This window comes from Notolepis coatsorum (assembly GCF_963971535.1).
Source record: "Notolepis coatsorum genome assembly, chromosome: 3".
NCBI classification, from domain to species: Eukaryota; Metazoa; Chordata; class Actinopteri; order Aulopiformes; family Paralepididae; genus Notolepis; species Notolepis coatsorum.
The window spans coordinates 1,792,362-1,818,512 of record NC_140167.1 but is presented as its reverse complement, the minus strand read 5'-3'; the positions used below and the strand labels follow the sequence as shown (position 1 = coordinate 1,818,512).

The window sequence follows — 26,151 nt, the reverse complement described above, 5'->3', positions numbered from 1 at the left end:
CAAATGCGGAGCTAATGATGCTAATGATGGAGCATCGCCGTCGGTTGTGTGTGATAGTAAAGGGCTAACCTTCTGTATTGTCACAGTGAAAGGGTTTAACCGGCTGTCGTGTGGCAGTGAAAGGGCTAATAATAACCGTCCCTGGTCGTTCCTCTGAGCAGTCGCCTCGACCCCGCGGAGGGTTAAACAGCGGTGCAGTAAGCGGCTCCCTGCTCTGCTTGACGTCCCGCAGGATGATCGAGGAGGGCAGCAAGCGAGGAGGCAAGGCCACGGTGGAGAAGAGGCAGCTCTTCATGGAGATGAGTGAGTCCACCGACGGCACGGAGCCTTCCTTACGCAACTCTTTCACTGGCTACACACACACACACACACACACACACACACACACACACACACACACACACACACACACACACACACACACACACACACACACACACACACACACACACATACACACACACGCACACACACACACAGGCTAATTAAATCTTTCACTACCACACACTACAGAAGGTTAACCTTTCACTACCACACTTTCTGTAGTGTGGTGTGGTGAAAGGGTGAACCCTTTGTCGTGTGGCAGTGAAAGGGTTTGATTGATTGATTGAACACTTTATTAACAGGTTGCAGAATGGGTACAACACAGTACGGCTCAATACAAAACAACTGCTAAGGGGATGCGGACCGGAGAAAGACTTTTGTCTTGTTTACATCGGGGTCCCCCATTTTCAATTCATCAGGACATTTATGACATACACGACAAACAGATGTGTTGTCGCAGTGAAAGGGTTAACCCTTTGGCAGTGTGGTAGTGAAAGAGTTAATGTCGAATGACTCTAAATGGACTATAATCCCATTGATCTTTGTTGTTTTAATTCCAGTGAATTTGATCGAATGTCAGACCTTTGGATGTGCGCCGTTGGTCTTGACTGGGAGGAGTGTTCATTTGATAACAATAGTGTCGCAAGAGACTTGAGTCATCTGTTCTCAACCGACGGCTGAAATCGTCCGTTAACTCGTCTCGTTTGTTTCGCAGGAGCTCAGAACTTCGACGTCATCAGACTGTCCACCTACAGGACGGCCTGCAAGCTGCGCTTCGTGCAGAAGAGATGCAACCGTGAGCACGCTTAGTTATTCTTCACTGGGGAGTCAGGTGCAACTGGTAGAATGGTGTGGTAGAATCACAACTTAGTTATTCTTCACTGGGTATAACGTGCAACTGGCAGAATGATGTGGTAGAATAACCACTTAGTTATTCTTCACTGGGGAGTCGGGTGCAACTGGTAGAATGATATGGTAGAATAACAACTTAGTTATTCTTCACTGGGGAGTCGGGTGCAACTGGTAGAATGATATGGTAGAATAACAACTTAGTTATTCTTCACTGGGGAGTCAGGTGCAACTGGTAGAATGGTGTGGTAGAATCACAACTTAGTTATTCTTCACTGGGTATAACGTGCAACTGGCAGAATGATGTGGTAGAATAACCACTTAGTTATTCTTCACTGGGGAGTCGGGTGCAACTGGTAGAATGATATGGTAGAATAACAACTTAGTTATTCTTCACTGGGTATAACGTGCAACTGGTAGAATGATATGGTAGAATAACAACTTAGTTATTCTTCACTGGGGAGTCGGGTGCAACTGGTAGAATGATATGGTAGAATAACAACTTAGTTATTCTTCACTGGGGAGTCGGGTGCAACTGGTAGAATGATATGGTAGAATAACAACTTAGTTATTCTTCACTGGGAGTCTCCTGCGCCCTCACTCTCTTCTTCAGACATCGATGCTGCTGCTAGAATGATATTGTGGCTAAAACTGGGTCTCAGGATCAGAGACTATTATATAATGATAATAATAATAATAACTTTATTTGTATAGCACTTTTCATACAGAAACTGGAGTTCAAAGTGCTTCACAGCAGTAAAAAATACAGGCACGAGCGAGCATAAAGAAGATACATTAGGATCTAGCATCCCAATAGGCCTCTCTGTTTACAGTTTCATTCAGTAATAAAAAATAATTAAATAGAATAGACAAAATATATTATATTATAACAAGAGCTGTGGGTGAAACAGTGTCAGGAATCAAAGCAAAGCAACTTGACTTTCTGCATCGTTTTGGGCACATGGTGCCAATTGGATCAATTGGACTTTACACCTCAATCATAGTTTTTGTCCAGTGACCCCAAACCTATTGGTTTACTATGGTGTTTATAATGGCTTTTAATGGTGTCTATACTGTTCAGTTAAAGTAACAGATTAGAATTGACCTGTGATCAGTGTAAATATACAGTAGTAGTAGTAGTATCAGCAGTGTAAATATACAGTAATATCAGCAGTTTAAATATACAGCAGTATCAGCCGTTTAAATATATACAGTAGTATCAGCAGTTTGATTAGACAGGTCAGATTTTATTAAGAAAATAAAACCTGGTTTTATAGGGTTAACAATCACATTTCCTTTCCCTACGTACATCCAGCCAACAGGGAGGTGTAGTCTGACGTCACTCTGGACACAAAATGAGTTCCCTTCTATCACTAACATTATTGTTTAAGCATTTGTGGTTGAAATAAAATTCAGCGTAATTATTTTTTACGATTAATTGCGAATATTTTCATGTTGAGCTATAGATTGTGGATGAATACGCACAGAAAGGTACACCGTGCTTTATTTGTTTTAAACGAGACGATTTAGAAACTGTGCAATGGGGGAAATACGTTGCAATTTCAAGCGAGGTGGACCGGCCGCGTGAATACTTTCCCTAAGCGGGTTGTACTTCCGCGTTCGGTTTGCGCGATCTGATTGGCCACTGACGTTTCTGGTCATGTGACATGTGCGCCAATCGTGTGACGCCTAGTTCTGCGCCTATTTCCGGGTCTAACAGCCTGCAAACGACCTAACGCCTAGTTTATCACTGGTTAAGCTCTTTCGAAGTTGGTTACGGTTAGAGTTTGGAATCGGGGCTGGCGTTCTATCGCCCTGCTCGAAGACAAACTCTAACCTTAACCAACCTCGAAAGAGTCGCCTAAGCTTAACCGGTGGGAGAACTAGGCGTCACACGATTGGCCGCACATGTCACATGACCAGAAACGTCAGTGGCCAATCAGATCGCGCAAACCGAACGCGGAAGTACAACTCGCTTAGGGAAAGTATTCACGCGGACCGGCCGGAAACAGCGACGACGTCACGTCACCACCACACCTCCCTACAGAGAGACAGCCAATAGGAACAGGTGTTCACACAGAGTCTCCTCCCCCTCCCCCACAGTGCACCTGGTGGACGTGTGGAACATGATCGAGGCGTTCCGCGACAACGGGCTGAACACGCTGGACCACGGCGCGGAGATCAACGTGTCGCGCCTGGAGACCATCCTGTCCTCCGTCTACTACCAGCTGAACAAGCGTCTCCCCACCAGCCACCAGATCCACGTGGAGCAGTCCATCGGCCTGCTGCTCAACTTCATGGTGGCCACCTACGACAGGTCTGATCTAACCCTAACCCTACGACAGGTCTGATCTAACCCTGACCCTGACCCTACGACAGGTCTGATCTAACACCTAGCCCTGACCCTACGACAGGTCTGATCTAACCCTGACCCTGACCCTACGACAGGTCTGATCTAACCCTAACCCTACGACAGGTCTGATCTAACCCTAACCCTGACCCTACGACAGGTCTGATCTAACCCTGACCCTGACCCTACGACAGGTCTGATCTAACCCTGACCCTGACCCTACGACAGGTCTGATCTAACCCTGACCCTACGACAGGTCTGATCTAACCCTAACCCTGACCCTACGACAGGTCTGATCTAACCCTGACCCTAACCCTAACCCTACGACAGGTCTGATCTAACCCTGACCCTAACCCTAACCCTACGACAGGTCTGATCTAACCCTAACCCTGACCCTACGACAGGTCTGCTGTTCACACCTAGCCTTAACCCTACGACAGGTCTGACCCTAACCCTACGACAGGTCTGATCTAACACCTAACCCTACGACAGGTCTGATCTAACACCTAACCCTGACCCTACGACAGGTCTGATCAAGTTCAAGTTCAAGTTCAAGTTCTTTAATAGTTGTCATACAGAAGTACAGAATACTTTCATACAAAATGCTTCTTACTGTTACGCTCCAGAGACTGTGCTAGACAAGATAGTATCAAATAACATAATAACATAATATAGCATGAATTTAGAAGAAGAAAATGAGGTCACAGTGTTCGGTATAGACATATGTACAATGTTCTGAGTTACCATATAATATACAATACACAATACTATGCAGTGTACTAATGTACAGTACTATCTAGTGCAAAGCAGAAATGGGATGAGGTACAATTTTAGGTACAATTTACAGTAAGGTGTACGAGTTGTAGTGCAATCCTTCATCCATAAATATAAAGTGTGGGGAGTGGGTGCTACAGTGTGTTTGTTTAAAGTGGGTGTGTGCTATAAAGTGTGTGTAGTGGGTGCTACAGTGTGTTTGTTTAAAGTGAGTGTGTGCGTGTGGATGTGTGTGCTATGTGTGTTTGGTGGTTGTTGTTGTGTAGTGTTCATTCATTGTTCGTTTAGCAGCCTGATGGCCTGGGGATAGAAGCTACTTCTGAGTCTTTCTGTGCTCGCCTTGAGACTCCTGTATCGCTTGCCTGACGGCAGCAGTTCAAAGAGGCAGTTGTTCGGGTGGCTCGAGTCCTTAATAATTCTCTTAGCCTTCCCCTTGCAACGCTTGTAGTAAATGTTCTGGAGGGTGGGGAGCCCCCCTCCAATTGTGCGTTCGGCTGAACGTGTCACTCTTTGTAGTCTGCTTTGGTCTTTTGCAGTGCTATTCCCAAACCAGGAGGTGATGTTGCCGGTCAAGATGCTCTCTATTGTACATGAGTAGAAGTTCTTAAGGATCTTCTGGCTGACTTGGAACTTCCTTAGGCGCCTGAGGAAGTAGAGGCGTTGTCGTGCCTTCTTCACCACACTGTTAATGTGTGTGGTCCATGTCAAGTCCTCGGATATGTAGGCTCCGAGGTACTTGAAGCTGTTGACTCTCTCAACCGGTGCCCCGTCGATGCTGAGGGGGCTGTAGTCCTTGACCCCCGACCTCCTGAAGTCCACAATCATCTCCTTTGTTTTGCTGACGTTCAGGGAGAGGCTGTTTTCCTGGCACCATCCCGCCAGGACCTTGACCTCTTCCAGGTAGGCCCTCTCGTCGTTGGCAGAGATCAGGCCCACCACCACTGTGTCGTCAGCAAATTTGACGATTGTATTGCTACTCCGCTGAGCCACACAGTCGTGTGTGTACAGGGAGTAGAGGAGGGGACTCAGAACACAGCCCTGGGGGGCCCCTATGTTGAGGGTGATGGATGAGGAGGTGCAGTTGCCTGCTCTCACCACCTGGGGTCTGCCAGTCAGGAAGTCCAAGACCCACTGGCAGAGGTCATAGCCCAAGCCCAGGTCCCTGAGCTTGGCTATGAGTATGGAGGGGACTATGGTATTGAATGCCGAGCTGTAGTCGATGAATAGCATTCTCACATAGTTCCCCTGCCTCTTGTCCAGGTGTGATGCTGCTGTGTGCAGCACATGGGATATGGCGTCCTCCGTGGACCTGTTGGGGCGGTATGCAAATTGCAGGGGGTCCATGTTGATGGGGAGGGAGGAGCAGATGTAGCCCTTTACTAGCTTCTCAAAGCACTTCATGGCTATGGAGGTGAGAGCTACAGGGCGGTAATCGTTGAGGCAAGCAGGCTTGGATTTTTTGGGTACAGGGATAATAGTGGACTTCTTCAGGCAGGTGGGGATGACAGCCTGTTCTAAGGACAGGTTAAATATGTCAGTGAATACTGGGGCCAGTTGGTCGGCACAGACTTTTAGGACGCGGCCGGGGATGCCGTCCGGACCTGCTGCCTTCCTGATATTCACTTTTTTAAAGGTCCGCCTCACCTCATGCTCTGTTACCCTGAACACTGCGCCTCCATCAGCAGCCGACCCCCCCCCCCCATTGCCGAGGCTTGTGAGCTGGTGTTGTTATTACCAGCATCAAACCTCGCATAGAAGGTATTGAGGTCGTTTGCTAAGGAGATGTCACTGTTCAGTTTGAGGGAGGCGCCTTTGTAGTCTGTCATCGTTTTGAGCCCCTGCCACATAGCTCTAGAGTCAGCTTGTTCAAACTGGAGTTCAATTTTATCCCTGTAGCGCCGTTTGGCCTCTGACACTGTCCTCCTTACGTTGTGTCGCGCCACCTTGTGGTCATTCATGTTGCCTGCCACTAGGCCGTCATTGTATGCTTTGGTGCGCTCTCTCAGAGCTTCACGGACGGATTTGTCTACCCAGGGTTTTTGATTTGGGTAAACTTTCATTTTGGTAGTGGGGATTGTTTCTTTCACCCTAGTACAGACATAGTCCAGCACTGTCTCCGTGTAGGCATTAATGTTATCTGTGTCGCGGAACACAATCCAGTCTGTGTTGTGAAACACTGACCGGATCGTATCCTCTGACGTCGCATCCCATTTCTGCACCTCTCGCGAGACTACGGGAGTACTTTTAATTCTTTGTCTGTACTTTGGTGTAAGGAAAATGGATGCGTGATCTGACTTGCCAAAGCCACTATCAGAATGAGCCTTGTAGCCACCTTTAAATTGCGTGTAACAGTGATCTAGGATGTTACCGCCTCTGGTGTTGCAAGTCACATGCTGATAGAAATCAGGCAATACCTTTCTCAGATTGGCGCTATTGAAATCTCCCAGTACTAAAATGGCGGCGTTAACGTTCGTCGCTTGTATACTATTTACCTCGTCGTGGAGTCTGGAGAGCGCGGCGTTGTTGTTGGCTTGCGGTGGAATATACACTCCGACCAGGACGATCGCCGTTAACTCCCTCGGGAGGAAGAAAGGACGACACTTGATGGTTATATATTCCAGTTCTGGGGAGCAGTGGTTGGATAATTCCTTCACGTTCGTTGGATCACTCCAATTTTTATTAAACATGAAGGCAATACCTCCTCCACGTTGTTTACCGGACTCTGATTGTGTCCGATCCTTCCTATGGATAAAGAAGTGATCCGCTGGTTGAATCGCGTGATCTGGAACCTCCGGTGTTAGCCATGTTTCGGTGAAGCAAAGGACATTGCAGTCCCTAACGTCTCTTTGATATTGAATCCTTGCTCGGATGTCATCCAGTTTATTGTCTATTGATTGTACATTGGCTAGCAATATACTGGGAAGTGGTGTACGGTGTCGTCTGGATCTCAGCCTGTTTCGGATCCCAGCCCTCTTTCCTCTACGTCTTTTCCTGGGCTCTGGGAACAAAGGGTCTGGTCCTAATCTCCGGAGGATTTCTTCAGGCCATTGATGTGGTTCGGAAAGCTGATCCAGCGAGTAATCCAGTTGGTAAGTTTCCCGTAATCCAATGTCTATGAGTGACTGACGGTCATATACATTAAATGCACCAACAGTTGGTACGCACAAAACTCTAAAAACTATAAATATTAACAAAAGTAAACACAGTCTCGACGGAGCGAACAGAGAGGCAGCCGAACGGGGCGGCGCCATCATCATCATCTAACACCTAACCCTGACCCTACGACAGGTCTGATCTAACACCTAACCCTGACCCTACGACAGGTCTGATCTAACACCTAACCCTGACCCTATGACAGGTCTGATCTAACACCTAACCCTGACCCTACGACAGGTCTGATCTAACACCTAACCCTGACCCTATGACAGGTCTGATCTAACACCTAACCCTGACCCTACGACAGGTCTGATCTAACACCTAACCCTGACCCTATGACAGGTCTGATCTAACACCTAACCCTGACCCTACGACAGGTCTGATGTTTGATGTGATCTTTATTCATCTCGAACAACCATAAACACCAGGGATGTCCCACATTGGCATTCAAATGTAATATCGAAAATTATCGGTTTAAAAAAAATAATATATATATATATCTTTTTGTACATTTATTTAACCTTTATTTACCCAGGCAAGCAAGTAAGAACAAATTCTTATTTTATTTATTGTGAAAAGTACGGTATGGATAATATTGTGTTTTTTGGGGGGAAACCCCGCATATATCGGTATCGGTTGATATCGGTATCGGAAATTAAGAGTTGGACAATATCGGTATATCGGTAAAAAAGCCAATATCGAACATCCCTAATAAACACACAAACTTGAAATAACAAAAAATTACAAAAACTAAATAAAAATTAAATAAAAAAACTAAATAAAAATAAAATAAAATATATCTTCCTAGACATGGAAGCAATTGTCAACATAGCTCAAGAGAAGGGACAGAAAGAAGCAAAGCTTATCTGGTCCTGCCCCTTCCTTACAATATCATATTAATATGTAATAAGTTATCTGTCAATATCAAAAATAATATACCTATCCACTACAGCAAAAGATAAATAAATAATTACAAAAATACTAGTTCACGTTATTTTCAAGCTCCTCTAACTTATAGTTGTCCAAGAATTCCTGTTTATATCTGCATTTAAACATTTCAATAGTACTTGTTTTTATACATCAAGGCCATTCCAAATGGATACCCCACAAACTGAAATGCACTTGTTTTTGAGAGTAGTACAATAGGTTGTTTTAAATTCAATTCCCCTCTGTTCACACCTAGCCCTGACCCTACAACACGTCTGCCGTTCACACCTAACTAGGGATGTTCCATATTGGCTTTTTTACCGATATCCGATATACCGATATTGTCCAACTCTTGATTTCCGATACCGATATCAACCGATACCGATATATATGCGGGGTTTCCCCCCCAATAATTTTTTATAATTTCAGGTAATTAACATTACATATATCTTGTCGTGGAATTAACACAACATTATGCATACTTTTCACAATAAATAAAATAATAATTTGTTCTTACTTGCTTGCCTGGGTAAATAAAGGTTAAATAAATGTACATTATTATTATTTTTTTCTTTTTACCGATACCGATCATTTCCGATATTACATTTCAATGCCAATATCGGCCGATAATATCGGTAGGCCGATATCGGACATCCCTACATCTAACCCTAACCCTACGACAGGTCTGCCGTTCACACCTCAAGTCAAGTCAAGAGTTTTATTTGTCACGGCATACAAGGCAGGTCTGCCCGCACGCTCGGCCTGCACGCTCTCACCGCACGCTCGGCCTGCACGCTCACACCGCACGCTCGGCCTGCACGCTCACACCGCACGCTCGGCCTGCACGCTCACACCGCACGCTCGGCCTGCACGCTCACACCGCACGCTCGGCCTGCACGCTCACACCGCACGCTCGGCCTGCACGCTCACACCGCACGCTCGGCCTGCACGCTCACACCGCACGCTCGGCCACGCTCACACCGCACGCTCGGCCTGCACGCTCACACCGCACGCTCGGCCTGCACGCTCACACCGCACGCTCGGCCTGCACGCTCACACCGCACGCTCGGCCTGCACGCTCACACCGCACGCTCGGCCTGCACGCTCACACCGCACGCTCGGCCTGCACGCTCACACCGCACGCTCGGCCTGCACGCTCACACCGCACGCTCGGCCACGCTCACACCGCACGCTCGGCCTGCACGCTCACACCGCACGCTCGGCCTGCACGCTCACACCGCACGCTCGGCCTGCACGCTCGGCCTGCACGCTCACACCGCACGCTCGGCCTGCACGCTCGGCCTGCACGCTCACACCGCACGCTCGGCCACGCTCACACCGCACGCCTGTAGCGTTCCGTTCTGATTTATACACCGCTGCACTTCCGCGTTACATTGAGCTCATGGGAGAGAGAGCGGGGGGAGAAAATGAATGAATGTGGATGAGAGCCTTGACATTAAGTGGTTGTAGCTACGGCTGTGGGGGTGCAGGAGACATGATCCAATAGACCTTTATACGTCTGAGGCTCCTGAACACGGAGAGACCAACCCCAAGTCGATCGGCACTTTCTCTGCCGAGCTATAGTCACTTTTCCGCACCTGCTCCCGAACTCCGCATGCGCATATTGCCCACGGAGTCTCTCTGGATGGTCCAGAGATCTAGGTTCATCAATCTGCGCATCACGCCCCCACAGTGTTCGCAACGTCCTGGGTTTGAATCCGGGCCTGAGACCTTTCTTGCAGGTCATCCCCCTTCTCTCTATCCCTGATCTCCTGTCACTCACTGTACTGTCAAATTAAGCAGAAATGCCCTAAACATTTTAATTATTTTTTAAGATCCGAGTCTGCCAAGTTCACAGTAAAGGACATCTAGGCTGCGTTCACACTGCAAGCCTCTGATTTATTGCTCAGATCAGATAATTTTTTTGTTTGGCTATTCACATAATTTTTCAAATGTGGCCGATATCAGATTCCAGTGTGAACCGGTCACTGCTGCTGAACTGACCCGTGTGCGTAAAACGAACAATAAAGAATATGAACGTCAAAACCTCCGACAAATGTCAGTCTAGAGAGTGATGTAAAAGTCGCATGAAAGTCGCACGACCGTTCAGACTTGAAGTCAGATTGCAAAAGGTCAGACCTGCATCTGATTCAGGACCACATGAATATGGAAGGGGCCCAAATCATGATTTAAAAGATCAGGTTCCATGTGATTTGTGCTGCTCACACTGTAGTGAGTGAAAGGAATCTGATCTGAGTCGCATACGACGTGGAGAAATCAGACGTGGTGGGGCCACTCCTGTCTGCAGTGTGAACATAGCCTTTGTCAGTCAGTGCAGAGCATTAAATGTGATGTATGGTGAGAGTGATAATGTACAGGACGTGAATCTAGAGATTTATATATAGATAATATAGATGTCGACGACTATAGAGGTGAGGGCAAGGGGAGTTCATAATTCTACCAGTAAAACTGTATTTTATTTGCAGCCAAAGTAGATTTTAGATTTAGCACAGGATGGCTTCCTGCCAAAGTATATCTTAAGCCAGTTTTAGCCGGAGGTCAGTGTTCATCTCAAAGCCTGATGATGTATCTTCGGACCCGGAGCAGATCTCACGGTTTTGAGTTTGACCGCTGTCAGGAGAGAGAGACGTTTCTCTGCCTCTCGCTAGACATTAACGAGCCCAATTCATGTCTAGCGTTAATTAACAAATGAGTAAAAGAAGAGACTCTCACCGCAGATCAGAATTTGACCAAGTCAGTAATAATAACGATAAACCTTATTTGTATAGCATCTTTCATAAAAGGATCTAGAGCTATTTAGCACTTATTTATACAGAAATACATCACTTTAGACTTAGAGCACCTTTAAGGTCGCTTTCACACAGGGGCTGTTTGGTCCGGACTTTCGGACCAGAATTCGGTTTTTCGGGGTTTGTGTGAATGCGTGTCGAACTCGGTTTGCGGACCAAACAGGCGAACTCTGGTCCGCCTGAAAACGTAGGTCTCGGTTCGGCTTCCCAATTTCGTATTATCCAATTCTCCCCTCCCCTGTCTCGAACGTTGCTAGACCATGCCTCCCACTGGTCGGCTGCAATGTGGACGAGGAGGCAGCCGTCGCATCTTTTCACCTGTACAGCGCGATCTCTCAGTGGCGAGGAGTATGCTCACACTGCCCCCGATACTTCCTGATTCTGCTGTGCAGGCACACCAACCGACCTGTAGGAGTCGCTGTCCACAACGTCCGATCCCCACCCACCGGCTTTCCCACCCCCTAATACTGCCAATTGTATTAGTATGAACGACCAGCCAAGCCGGAAGCAACGCCGAGAGCTGGGCTCGAACCCAGCATCTCCTGCGTTAGTGGCGAGCGCCTTGCCCACTGCGCCACTTAGCCGCCCCTATATCTATATTCTATATTATAGCTATGGAGACAATACTATGGGTCATTTGACAGTCACTATCTCTCGTGACTCTCCCGTGGTGAATATTGTATAGTTTCAGAGTGATCCGGGCTAATTCCTGGAAGCTGCGTTATGGAGCGCTATGTGAATTTTGCTAAAGGCGTTTGCGTTGCTCGCCTTACTATTTCCAAATCAAAGGTATATAATAGGTATTATGTTTCATCATGAATGCATCAAAGGGGGGGGGGGGGTCGTTTTTTGATGCTCTGATCGTCAGCAACGGCATACGTTTTGGAGTACGTGACATATGATCATTGCGATCGATGTGAAATCATTGTTGGATCAAAGTAGGATTGATGTCATATAGTCCTTACCTTTACTAGGAGGTATCCCAAAAAGAATATTCCAATTGTCTGATCGCGATTTCCAGTATTGATCCATCGTCCATCGGGTACCTGACATGATCTGGTGCTGAATGCGTTCCAAAGTGCTCGGATGAAGCGACTTGGCTTGGTCTAAATTCTCCGCCCGGACCATATACAATGTAACACACAGTGTGAAATAAGGTTTCAAAGGGTAGGCGATACTGCCACCTAGCAGGATTCGGCCAGTATTGCACTCTCGGGGTCTCATAATGAGTTCCAATGGTAACACCGAGGTCCGTGAGAGTGTATAGGATATTAAAATCGAATAAAAGAAAAAACTATGAAAACGATCGAAAACCCGACTATACTCTGATTTTGGCCGTGAATGAGTTCAAGGGGCACTTCACCCCCAAAAAGCTGATTTATTGTGCACATAATCTCACACGCATCCAAAAACTCTCCACAGTTTTGCACACATTCATTTAGTTTGACAAGTTATTGAGAGTAAATGAGTTTGAATATGATGCAAAAATGCCCCTTTAACCTCTTAAGCCCTAGCCATATTTTCTGAAAATTCACCTAAAAGTACACAAATGGAAGATTGCTCAACTTCTACAAGGTCCATTTGCATGTTCTTAGTATCTAGGGACATCTATGGACCTCTGGGAATGTATTCCCAGTGTCAGAAATATTGTGTCTGTTACTATAATCTACTAAAATAAAAGAAAATAGAAAATAGAGAGTTAGCAGATATTGAAGATCCACAAGAACTATGGACAAAACTGAAAGAAAAACTTGGAAGTGTTGCAGACATGATCTGTGGTAAACCAGAAAGAGTTGAGAAACAAGAGTGGATGACGAAAGACATTGTGGATGAGATGAAAAAGAGAGCAGACATGAAGAATGCGGACAGAAAAACTGAATACAACAGAGCAAAACGAAAAGTGCAGAAGATGTGTAGAGATGCAAAAGAGAAGTATTACAAAGAAAAATGCAAGGAAATTGAAGATCTAGACAATAAGCACAACCCTCTCATGTACAACAAGATCCAACAACTAACAAATTGCTCCTTGACGAGAAGGAAATAATCAATAGATGGGCAGAACACTATATAGTGGAAACACTATACAAAGACCAGAACAGAACATCAGACACAGGAATTAGTCTAGAAGAGATAGAAAAAGTCCAGATCACGAAAAAAGAAGTTGAAGAGGCTGTGAAGTCACTGGCCACGGACAGATCACCTGGCGAAGATGAGATCCCTGCTGAACTGATTAAGAACTCTGGTGACCGATGCATCGAGCTCCTTGTGAAACTGATAAACAACATCTATAACTCAGGAAATATTCCAAATGATTTCCTAAAATCAATGTTCATTCCGATCCCAAAGACCAGAAGAGCCACAGAATGCAACAATTACAGGACTATCAGTTTGATATCTCATGCATCAAAAGTACTCCTGAAAATCATCAAGAACAGAATAGAGCCCATAATTGATCAGCTCTCCGATAGCCAAATGGGTTTCCACAAAAGAAAAGGAACAAGAGATGCAATCTGCCAACTCAGAATCATTGGTGAAAAATCGATAGACCAACAGAAGAAGCTGTATATTTGCTTCATCGATTTCACGAAGGCCTTCGACAGAGTTGAACATACAACATTGATGAGAACAATGGAAGAATTCAAAATACCAGTTTCTGACCGAAGAATAATTGCCAACTTATACTGGAGGCAGAAGGCTAAGGTTAGAATAGGAAAGGAGAAATCAAGAGACTTCCCGGTGGAGAAGGGTGTAAGACGAGGATGCATCTTGTCCCCTGTACTCTTTAATATGTACAGTGAATCACTGATGGAAAAAGGTCTGAGAGGAGGGAAAGGAGTAAAACTTGGCGAAGAGAACATCACCAACATAAGATACGCGGATGACACTGCTATAGTCTGTAACTGTCAAGAAGATCTACAGGACATGATGAATAAGCTGAATGTCGAATGCAAAAACGATGGAATGCCGCTAAACACAAATAAAACTAAAGTAATGATCATTGAAAAAACACCAGGAACTGTTTGTAAAATACAGGTGGATGGAGAAAAACTTGAACAAGTGAAGGAGTACATGTACCTTGGAAGCTGGATCAGTGAAGGTGGAAGAGCTAACATGGACATTAAGAGAAGAACCGGAATTGCAAAGGGCGCATTCTGGAACCATAAAGAATTATTGAGACGAAACATAAGTTGGAAAACGAAGACCAGGATTTTGGAAACGTATGTTATGTCAGTCTTTTCATACGGAGCAGAAGCATGGACGCTGAATGAAGAGGCAAAGAGGATGATAGACTCTTTTGAAATGTGGACGCTGAGGAAGATGCTGAAGATAACATGGAAGGATAAGATCAAGAATGAGGAGGTACTGAGAAGAGCGGGTATGCAAGGAGGACAGCTGCTGGAGAGGTTGAAAAAGAGAAAGATGGAGTTGTGCGGCCATGTTCTGAGAGGATCCAGCGGGGAGATGTTCAAGAAGGTGGTGATGGGGAAGGTGGATGGAAAGAGAGGAAGTGGAAGACCAAGAAGAGGCTGGTTAGACGACGTCTGTGATTGGAGCGGAGTGAGAGGCGGAGTCACGGAGTTGGAGAGAAGAAGTGGGGACAGAATGGGTTGGAGAGTGATAGGCGATCTTCGGAACGAAGAAGCCACCTGATGATGATGACTATGCTTGAGTAAATTGTAATGAACCAAAGGAGAATATAAATTATTATTATTTTTTTCTTTTTTTCTTTCCATCTTTGACGGTGAATAACACCATGCTAACATTGACCAGACGAGTTCATTCAGCACCTTCTTGAGATCAAGTGTACAAACAATCTAAGCAAATTAATAAAGGGCAGATGATTTACAGGGGTTTTGTAGATACAGTACTGAATTTTGCCATCCGGACACATGCAATTTGAAATACGGGTCTCCTTTTTCTTAGAACTACAACGATTTCATGACGCCGTCATTTCCTCACGTCTAAATCATCCGGTTTCCGATGCAATGTACAGAAATATCTATAAGCTCATATTTAGCTAATAACACTTAAATCATTGGTAAACAAACGTAGTGCTGAAATTATACACTTTGACTGCTGTTTTGACAGGGTTAGGGTCTTCACTCTTGGCTACATTTGACGCAACATTAATTAATACGCACTTGTATTGATCTATTTATGACATGAAATAAATCTCGGCCCGGTACCGATCGGGGCTTAAGGGGATAAGTCATTATGTAATTTCTGAGAAGATATGATTATTAATAATGTAATAATTATACAATACTTTAAGGGATTTTTTTTATGATTAGATTAGACTAGATTATTGTAAGTACAATACAACAAAAAGAAGTTTGGCATCCAACCAGAATGCAAATGTAACAGTAAAGTAGTAATATGCAATGTACAGGTGATTAAACTGGGTATAAAATATATAAATGAGTACTACTGAGTAATAGTGCTAATCAGAGTTGTAGTATTAATATGTACAGTGATACAGGTATAAAGACACTATGGTAGTAAGTAAGTCATACTGGCCAGCAGTGTAACTAGTAAGTGTAGGTAAGGGATATGTACAGATATAGATATAGTATCTACAGAAAGTGTTTATGAAAGTGTAAGGTTCCTTGAGTAATTGAAATGAAAGGAGGCGCATAAATATAAATATAAAATCCTATATCCTTGAGGCTTGTCCCTAGAGGTCCTTCACACAACTGTCTCAGAGAGTTGGTCCTCGACAGACATCTTCAGAGCATCACTGTGGGACGTATCATCGCACTGCAGACGGCGAGGCGCGCTGGTAATGAACACTGGGGGTGTTTCCCTACGTCGCAAATACCTACTGGTGGTTTGTTTTGTCTGAATCAATCAACTAAAGCCTTATTGGCATGAGACCAGTATTACATGGAGACCCATTGTCATAGAAAATGACCCCCCAGACCTTTGTGATTTCTGGATGATGATAATAATAATAATACATTCGATTTATATAGCGCTTTTCTGAGTACCCAAAGTCGCTTTACACACACACACACACACACACACACACACACACACACACACACACACACACACACACACACACACACACACACACACACACACACACACACACACACACACACACACACACACACACACACACACACAATAAAATAATTTAATGAATACATATGTAACTACATACCTGTATGTAATATACATAAATATAAATAAATGTAAGGCTTGAGTCTTGAGATGGAGGGAGTATGATTATCAGGTGAACGCAAGATTGAAGAGGCGGGTCTTGAGGGCCAGTTTGAAGGAGGGTGGTTGATTGACGGATGTGGAGGGGGAGGGTGTTCCAGAGGGAGGGTGGTTGATTGACGGATGTGGAGGGGGAGGATGTTCCAGAGGGAGGGTGGTTGATTGACGGATGTGGAGGGGGAGGGTGTTCCAGAGGGAGGGTGGTTGATTGACGGATGTGGAGGGGGAGGGTGCGGTCACCCCAGGTCCGGAGCTCGGTCCTCTGGACCTGAGGTGCACATTCGGGATACGTTTATACCGAGGTGTCCTGAGATTGAACCCCTGTCGGGGGGGGGGGGGGGGGGGGGGTGCGTTGATCATTATTGTTCCAAATGGCATCTCAAACTACTTTATGACACCAAATGCATATCGCCTGATGCAACGATGGAATCATCCGGAGTAACTACTTCAACGATGAATCAAATCTATGCCAATACAGCGGGGGGGGAAACAATGAAGTGGATAACAGTTACAGTACGTTGCAGCTACCTCGAATAGAGATGTATTTCTGGAGAAGCGACTGTACAGTCGGCCTATTGATCTCCTCCACCGCCGCAGTGAGGCAGATTGATTCGGCGTTTGCGCTGGAAATGTGATTTTAAGAAGCCTCCTGTATTGATTTTTTAACCACGACCGAAAACCAATTACGACCCCAAATTACCGGCATGGCGATTCGCTCGGGATTGATATTATTATCAGATGACCTCTGTGTTCGCTGAAATATGGCAGGTGATTTGCGCTGGGATTTTAAACCTTTTTACAAATGACGGACGTGGCAGATTCTCCCCGGGATAAAGATCACAGACGACCTTATTACAGATGAGTCTCTGGGGTCATACTAGTCATGTGATTATGAATCACTAGAGGTCCCTGGGTAAAACTCTAGTCCCGTGTGCATTTTGGTCATAGTAAAATCAATACAGGAAGGTTTTAAATGCATTTTCAAACGCCCAATCAATCTCCTTCACCACAGTGTGGAGATCGATAGGCCTAGAGTTCCTCCTTGAAAAAGACAACATTATTTCCATCCAATCCAAAGTAGATGCACATATGTTCAGGTCATCCTCCCAGGCAGCGTGTCGATGTGTCCTTGAGCAAGACACTTAACCCCTAATTGCTCCCGATGAGCAGGTTGACACCTTGCCTGGTCGCCTCTGCCGTCGGTGTGTGAATGTGTGAGTGAGTGGGTGAATGTGAGGAACAAATTGTAAAGCGCTTTGTCTATGACTCGCCCACGACTAGCTAGTCAAGATGAGAAGCACGTTCAGTCACAGACTCATACCCCCCCGACACTCAACTAACCGCCTCGGACAGTCCTTCATACCTGCTGCCATCAGGCTCCACAACAGTGGGCAGGGAGCGCTGCCATCAGGCTCCACAACAGTGGGCAGGGAGCGCTGCCATCAGGCTCCACAACAGTGGGCAGGGACTGCTGCCATCAGGCTCCACAACAGCGGGCAGGGACTGCTGCCATCAGGCTCCACAACAGCGGGCAGGGACTGCTGCCATCAGGCTCCACAACAGCGGGCAGGGACTGCTGCCATCAGGCTCCACAACAGTGGGCAGGGACTGCTGCCATCAGGCTCCACAACAGCGGGCAGGGAGCATCAGGCTCCACAACAGTGGGCAGGGACTGCTGCCATCAGGCTCCACAACAGCGGGCAGGGACTGCTGCCATCAGGCTCCACAACAGCGGGCAGGGACTGCTGCCAGACATCCAACTACTAGGAACCTAAAAAGGACAATAGCACTACCTTATGCATACTGCACCTTATGTGATACTGTGATAACTGTATATTTCAGTTAGTTAGATAGTCAATTATATTGACTTGTTATATTGTTTACACTGCTTGTTTTTATTACCTGTACCCCCCCCCCCCCTCCCCCTCCCCCATGCTGCTATGATGCCTGAATTTCCCCAAGGGGATCAATAAAGGAATATCTTATCTTATCTTAAAACCATGGGCGTGTCAAGTTCAATCTCGATAAACACGTATCCAGTTTAGAATGTGCATCTGGAAATCCCAGAGGTTGTGGGGAAGTAATTTTCGACCACCATGGGTCCTCACGAAAAACTAGTCCCATGCGAATAGGGCTTAAGATTCACATTCACACAAAGTGTAAACATAGCCTCAGGCTAGCTCTAGGCTACGTTCACACTGCAGACGAGAGTGGCCCAAATCTGATTTCTTTGCTCATATGTGACTCAGATCTTTTTTTTTTTTCATGACAGTGTGAACAGAAACAAATTATATGGAATCTGATCTTTTCAATTCTGATTCGGGCCACTTTCATATGTGGTCCTAAATCAGATACAGGCAGGGCTTGACATTAACATTTTGGCTCACTAGCCACTGTGGCTAGTGGTTTTCCAAAGTCACTAGCCACTCAGCATTTTCACCATGAGCCAAAAATCACACAAACTCTATCCAAATATCCAGTTTGTTTTTGTAGTGTAAAGTTTATGGCTATTTGAGACAGACTGTCAAGTTCTACTGAACGCACAGAGAGGAGACTGGTGTCTATCTTCTCGTCTGACTCTGGAGAAGACGCTGAGCACATCTCCTGTAGCGTCGGCGTGTTCCTTTAATGACGATGGATGTACCTTTTCTTTTATTGTGACTGCAGTGAAGGCCACGGGAAACTCACCGTCTTCTCAATGAAAGCCATGCTGGCAACGATGTGTGGCGGCAAGATTGTGGACAAACTACGCTGTGAGTAACTCTTTAAATCCTCCTTGTAGACTAGAGATCATTCAGTAAGTAACTCTTTAAATCACCTGGTAGACTAGACCATCATTCAGTAAGTAACTCTTTAAATCACCTGGTAGACTAGATGTAAGTAACTCTTTAAATCACCTGGTAGACTAGATGTAAGTAACTCTTTAAATCACCTGGTAGACTAGATGTAAGTAACTCTTTAAATCACCTGGTAGACTAGATGTAAGTAACTCTTTAAATCACCTGGTAGACTAGATGTAAGTAACTCTTTAAATCACCTGGTAGACTAGATGTAAGTAACTCTTTAAATCACCTGGTAGACTAGATGTAAGTAACTCTTTAAATCACCTGGTAGACTAGATGTAAGTAACTCTTTAAATCACCTGGTAGACTAGATGTAAGTAACTCTTTAAATCACCTGGTAGACTAGATGTAAGTAACTCTTTAAATCACCTGGTAGACTAGATGTAAGTAACTCTTTAAATCACCTGGTAGACTAGATGTAAGTAACTCTTTAAATCACCTCGTAGACCATCATTCAGAAACATCTTCTCTACTGGTGTACCTTCTGAACTGCTGTAGGTCATCAGCTGCTGTGTCATCTTTAGTTTGACCACAGGGAGGTGTAGTCTGACGTCACTGGTTGTTCCACCCGTATAGGGATTTATCATTGGGAAAATGGATTATCGGCTATTGTAACAATTCTGCCTCATGAACATTGGAAGGCTTTCTATTTTTGCACAAAATTAGTTCCCTTCTATCACCAACATTATTGTTTACGCATTTTTGGTTGAAATAAAATGTAGGCGGTTTTCTTTTATGATTAATTGCGAATATTTTCATGTTGAGCTATAGATTGTGGATGAATACGCACAGAAAGGTACACCGTGCGAATGTTCATGCTTTATTATAACGAGACGATTTTAGAAAAGTAGCAATGGGGGAAATACGTTGCAATTTTGCGAGGTGGACCGGCCGGAAACAGCAATGACGTAACCACTACACCTCCCTATAGACCAGGAAGTAACCACGACACCTCCCTATAGACCAGGAAGTAACCACTACACCTCCCTATAGACCAGGAAGTAACCACTACACCTCCCTATAGACCAGGAAGTAACCACTACACCTCCCTATAGACCAGGAAGTAACCACGACACCTCCCTATAGACCAGGAAGTAACCACTACACCTCCCTATAGACCAGGATGTAACCACGACACCTCCCTATAGACCAGGAAGTAACCACTACACCTCCCTATAGACCAGGAAGTAACCACTACACCTCCCTATAGACCAGGAAGTAACCACTACACCTCCCTATAGACCAGGAAGTAACCACTACACCTCCCTATAGACCAGGAAGTAACCACTACACCTCCCTATTAGGCCACAGTTACACAGTGATGGAATGTGATCCCTTTTCTTTTAGATTTCTGTCATTTCTATTTTGTTTGACAGTGTAGTGAGGAATGACAGGGGGAGGGGGGGTGACATGCACCCATAGGTCATTAGGTCAAGCTGCTGGAATTGAACCCATAGAGCGGTCGGCCTCTTGACCTCTTGACCTCTCACCTGAAGATATCGTTTATTATGCTCGTTGGACCCATGCCAGTCCCCCCTCTCTCCACAGCTGTGCCCAAATTATGCAAATTATGTCTCATGCAGATGCAGACTTGCTTGATTTGATTGGTCGGTCGAAAAAAGTGACCTTGATGAGCGGCGCTCCTCTCAAAAAGTTTAACTATTTTCAACTTTATGCACTGGGAGCGCTCCGCCCAAAAACGCTAGCCGCCGAGACTCCAGAGAGCGCTAAAACGCGAGGCGCGGCGCGGCGCTGGGAAAAGGAGTGCGTCTGTCGCACCTGTCGCGTCTTTAGCACAGAAATGAATGACAGAAAGGAGCTGACAACTCATAACAAGCTGGCTGTGGACACGAGCCCTGAGAGCGGTTTTGAAGGTGGGTAGGGATTCACATTCCTTCACGGTTGTGGGTAGGGCGTCTGACAGGGTGTGGCAGTGGCTCAGGAGGTAGAGCGGTCGTCTGGTAATCTGAACGTTCCCGGTTCGATTCCAGCTCCTCCTTGAGCAAGACACTTAAACTCCTAACTGCTCCCGATGAGCAGGTTGTCACCACTGTCGGTGTGTGAGTGTGTGAGTGAGTGAGTGAGTGAGTGAGTGAGTGAGTGAGTGAGTGAGTGAGTGAGTGAGTGAGTGAGTGAGTGAGTGAGTGAGTGTGTGAGTGAGTGAGTGAGTGAGTGAGTGAGTGAGTGAGTGAGTGAGTGAGTGAGTGAGTGAGTGAGTGAGTGAGTGAGTGAGTGAGTGAGTGAGTGTGTGAGTGAGTGTGTGAGTGAGTGAGTGAGTGAGTGAGTGAGTGAGTGAGTGAGTGAGTGAGTGAGTGAGTGTGTGAGTGAGTGAGTGAGTGAGTGAGTGAGTGAGTGAGTGAGTGAGTGAGTGAGTGAGTGAGTGAGTGAGTGAGTGAGTGAGTGAGTGAGTGTGTGAGTGTGTGAGTGAGTGAGTGAGTGAGTGAGTGAGTGAGTGAGTGAGTGAGTGAGTGAGTGAGTGAGTGAGTGAGTGAGTGAGTGAGTGAGTGAGTGAGTGAGTGAGTGAGTGAGTGAGTGAGTGAGTGAGTGAGTGAGTGAGTGAGTGAGTGAGTGAGTGAGTGAGTGAGTGAGTGAGTGAGTGAGTGAGTGAGTGAGTGAGTGAGTGAGTGAGTGAGTGAGTGAGTGAGTGAGTGAGTGAGTGAGTGAGTGAGTGTGTGAGTGTGTGAGTGTGTGAGTGAGTGAGTGAGTGAGTGAGTGAGTGAGTGAGTGAGTGAGTGAGTGAGTGAGTGAGTGAGTGAGTGAGTGAGTGAGTGAGTGAGTGAGTGAGTGAGTGAGTGAGTGAGTGAGTGAGTGAGTGAGTGAGTGAGTGAGTGAGTGAGTGAGTGAGTGAGTGAGTGAGTGAGTGAGTGAGTGAGTGAGTGTGTGAGTGTGTGAGTGTGTGAGTGTGTGAGTGAGTGAGTGTGTGAGCGTGTGAGTGTGTGAGTGAGTGTGTGAGTGAGTGAGTGAGTGTGTGAGTGTGTGAGTGAGTGAGTGAGTGAGTGAGTGAGTGTGTGAGTGTGTGAGTGAGTGTGTGAGTGTGTGAGTGAGTGTGTGAGTGAGTGAGTGAGTGTGTGAGTGAGTGTGTGAGTGAGTGAGTGAGTGAGTGAGTGAGTGAGTGAGTGTGTGAGTGAGTGTGTGAGTGAGTGAGTGTGTGAGTGTGTGAGTGAGTGAGTGTGTGAGTGTGTGAGCGTGTGAGTGTGTGAGTGTGTGAGTGAGTGAGTGTGTGAGTGTGTGAGTGAGCGTGTGAGTGAGTGTGTGAGTGTGTGAGTGAGTGAGTGAGTGAGTGAGTGAGTGAGTGAGTGAGTGAGTGAGTGAGTGAGTGAGTGAGTGAGTGAGTGAGTGAGTGAGTGAGTGAGTGTGTGAGTGAGTGAGTGTGTGAGTGTGTGAGTGTGTGAGTGTGTGAGTGAGTGAGTGTGTGAGCGTGTGAGTGTGTGAGTGAGTGTGTGAGTGAGTGAGTGTGTGAGTGAGTGAGTGAGTGAGTGAGTGAGTGAGTGAGTGTGTGAGTGTGTGAGTGAGTGTGTGAGTGTGTGAGTGAGTGTGTGAGTGAGTGTGTGAGTGAGTGAGTGAGTGTGTGAGTGAGTGTGTGAGTGAGTGAGTGAGTGAGTGAGTGTGTGAGTGAGTGTGTGAGTGAGTGAGTGTGTGAGTGTGTGAGTGTGTGAGTGAGTGAGTGTGTGAGTGTGTGAGCGTGTGAGCGTGTGAGTGTGTGAGTGAGTGAGTGTGTGAGTGTGTGAGCGTGTGAGTGAGTGTGTGAGTGAGTGTGTGAGTGTGTGAGTGTGTGAGCGTGTGAGTGAGTGAGTGTGTGAGTGTGTGAGTGAGTGTGTGAGCGTGTGAGTGAGTGAGTGTGTGAGTGAGTGAGTGAGTGAGTGAGTGTGTGAGTGTGTGAGTGTGTGAGTGTGTGAGCGTGTGAGTGAGTGAGTGAGTGAGTGAGTGAGTGTGTGAGTGAGTGAGTGAGTGTGTGAGTGAGTGAGTGAGTGTGTGAGTGAGTGAGTGAGTGTGTGAGTGAGTGAGTGTGTGAGTGAGTGAGTGTGTGAGTGAGTGAGTGTGTGAGTGAGTGAGTGTGTGAGTGAACGGGTGAATGCGAGGCACAAGTTGTAAAGCGCATTGGATAAAAGCTGCTATGCGGTCCAGTGTGTGTAGGAGTGCACTGTGTGTGTAGGAGTGCACTGTGTGTGTAGGAGTGTACTGTGTGTGTAGGAGTGTACTGTGTGTGTAGGAGTGTACTGTGTGTGTAGGAGTGTACTGTGTGTGTAGGAGTGTACTGTGTGTGTAGGAGTGCAGTGTACTGTGTGTAGGAGTGTACTGTGTGTGTAGGAGTGCACTGTGTGTGTAGGAGTGCACTGTGTGTGTAGGAGTGTACTGTGTGTGTAGGAGTGTACTGTGTGTGTAGGAGTGTACTGTGTGTGTAGGAGTGTACTGTGTGTAGGAGTGTACTGTGTGTGTAGGAGTGTACTGTGTGTGTAGGAGTGCACTGTGTGTGTAGGAGTGCACTGTGTGTAGGAGTGCACTGTGTGTGTAGGAGTGCACTGTGTGTGTAGGAGTGCACTGTGTGTGTAGGAGTGCACTGTGTGTGTAGGAGTGCAGTGTACTGTGTGTGTAGGAGTGTACTGTGTGTGTAGGAGTGCAGTGTACTGTGTGTGTAGGAGTGCACTGTGTGTGTAGGAGTGCACTGTGTGTGTAGGAGTGTACTGTGTGTGTAGGAGTGCACTGTGTGTGTAGGAGTGTACTGTGTGTGTAGGAGTGTACAGTGTGTGTAGGAGTGTACTGTGTGTGTAGGAGTGCAGTGTACTGTGTGTGTAGGAGTGCACTGTGTGTGTAGGAGTGCACTGTGTGTGTAGGAGTGTACTGTGTGTGTAGGAGTGCACTGTGTGTGTAGGAGTGTACTGTGTGTGTAGGAGTGTACTGTGTGTGTAGGAGTGTACTGTGTGTGTAGGAGTGCACTGTGTGTGTAGGAGTGCACTGTGTGTGTAGGAGTGTACAGTGTGTGTAGGAGTGTACAGTGTGTGTAGGAGTGTACTGTGTGTGTAGGAGTGTACTGTGTGTGTAGGAGTGTACTGTGTGTGTAGGAGTGTACTGTGTGTGTAGGAGTGTACTGTGTGTGTAGGAGTGTACTGTGTGTGTAGGAGTGTACTGTGTGTGTAGGAGTGTACTGTGTGTGTAGGAGTGTACTGTGTGTGTGTAGGAGTGTACAGTGTGTGTGTAGGAGTGTACTGTGTGTGTAGGAGTGTACTGTGTGTGTGTAGGAGTGTACTGTGTGTGTAGGAGTGTACTGTGTGTGTAGGAGTGCAGTGTACTGTGTGTGTAGGAGTGTACTGTGTGTGTAGGAGTGTACTGTGTGTGTAGGAGTGTACAGTGTGTGTAGGAGTGTACTGTGTGTGTAGGAGTGTACTGTGTGTGTAGGAGTGCAGTGTACTGTGTGTGTAGGAGTGTACTGTGTGTGTAGGAGTGTACAGTGTGTGTAGGAGTGTACAGTGTGTGTAGGAGTGTACTGTGTGTGTAGGAGTGTACTGTGTGTGTAGGAGTGCACTGTGTGTGTAGGAGTGCACTGTGTGTGTAGGAGTGTACTGTGTGTGTAGGAGTGTACTGTGTGTGTAGGAGTGTACTGTGTGTGTAGGAGTGTACTGTGTGTGTAGGAGTGTACTGTGTACACATGAGCGGTGAGGGTGGGGAGAGGGAGAGCGGGGGAGGGACTGTAGACACAGGTCTTCACTGCCATTGGTGGAAAACACCATAGATATATATCACTAGATGGTGCAAGGGGCGGAGTCTCCAGCGTAGTTCACCGGGGGCCATCTTGTCACAGTCAACTATTCTGGTACGTTCTATGGTAGCTGTTGTGAGGTGAGTGATCTGCACAAACAAGAATACTCTTAACTCGCTGAAATCTTGACGGATTTACAAACGGTTTGGTTTATTACAAACGTTATTAACTTGGCACGTTGAAATTAGTTGTGTATGACAACTACATCTCTGACGTTTATAACAAACCAAAACCGCTTGAAAATCGGTTGAGAATTTTGCAAGCTATGGTTATTTCAATAGTACATGCACCATAGACATTCATGTTATGAGTGGGCGTGCTGCCTGTGGCAAGATGGCCGCCACGTGGCAACGTCGGTCTCCATTGGCCAGCAGCGCGGGTGAGTCATCTAGCTTTTATACATGTCTATGGAAAACACAGACACCATTCCTATTGTATTTGGCCTGTTGGCAGAAAACGTACATTGTTTGAAACGTTTTTCTTTTCTGGTGTATCACGTTAGTACTTTCCAACACGGGCCGCCGTTGAGCGTTCACACTGTTTTAAAGAGTTACGTTTGATCCATTCTCAGGCTCCTTTAGTCTTTTTATGGTATTTCCTCTGTCAGCTGCAGGATGTTTCCCTGCCTGGACATTTAATATCCCGCTTATGAATCTTTAAAGTTGTAGTTTGTGAACCCTGTTTACACCCCCAAGAGACACAGCAACTGTCACCCAGCGTTTTAACCCTTTCACTGCCACACGACAGCCGGTCCTTTCACTGCCACACGACAGAAGGTCAGCCCTTTACTATCACACAACCGACGGCGATGCTCCATCATTAGCATCATTAGCTCCGCATTACCTTCTGTCGTGTATTTGCGGAGCTAATGATGCTAATGATGGAGCATCGCCGTCGGTTGTGTGATAGTAAAGGGCTAACCTTCTGTCGTGTGGCAGTGAAAGGGTTAACTGTAATCGGTCTGTTCTTCTGCTTCATGTATTTACATACCGTGTCATTTTATTTGGTTGTTTGTTTGATGTGTGTTTTAATTATTTCTCTTACCTCTGTGATGTATCTTGTCTCTTGTCTCTTTTATTTTATTATTATTTATGTCCCCTTTCCCTGTTACCCTTCCAGGGGACCTTCTGTCCTCTC

The 26,151-nt window shown here is 46.1% G+C and overlaps 1 pseudogene across 1 annotated transcript in view; it reads left to right on the top strand.

Moving 5' to 3' along the window:
- The first annotated feature begins 233 nt into the window (after positions 1-233).
- Positions 234-26,151, top strand: part of LOC311225105 (dystrobrevin beta-like) — a 107,375-nt pseudogene continuing 81,457 nt past the window's right edge. Inside the window, exons 1-4 of the transcript in view lie at positions 234-303; positions 1,040-1,120; positions 3,277-3,490; positions 19,084-19,169. The product of the transcript in view is annotated as a dystrobrevin beta-like (transcript). The remainder of the gene's footprint in view (positions 304-1,039; positions 1,121-3,276; positions 3,491-19,083; positions 19,170-26,151) is intronic.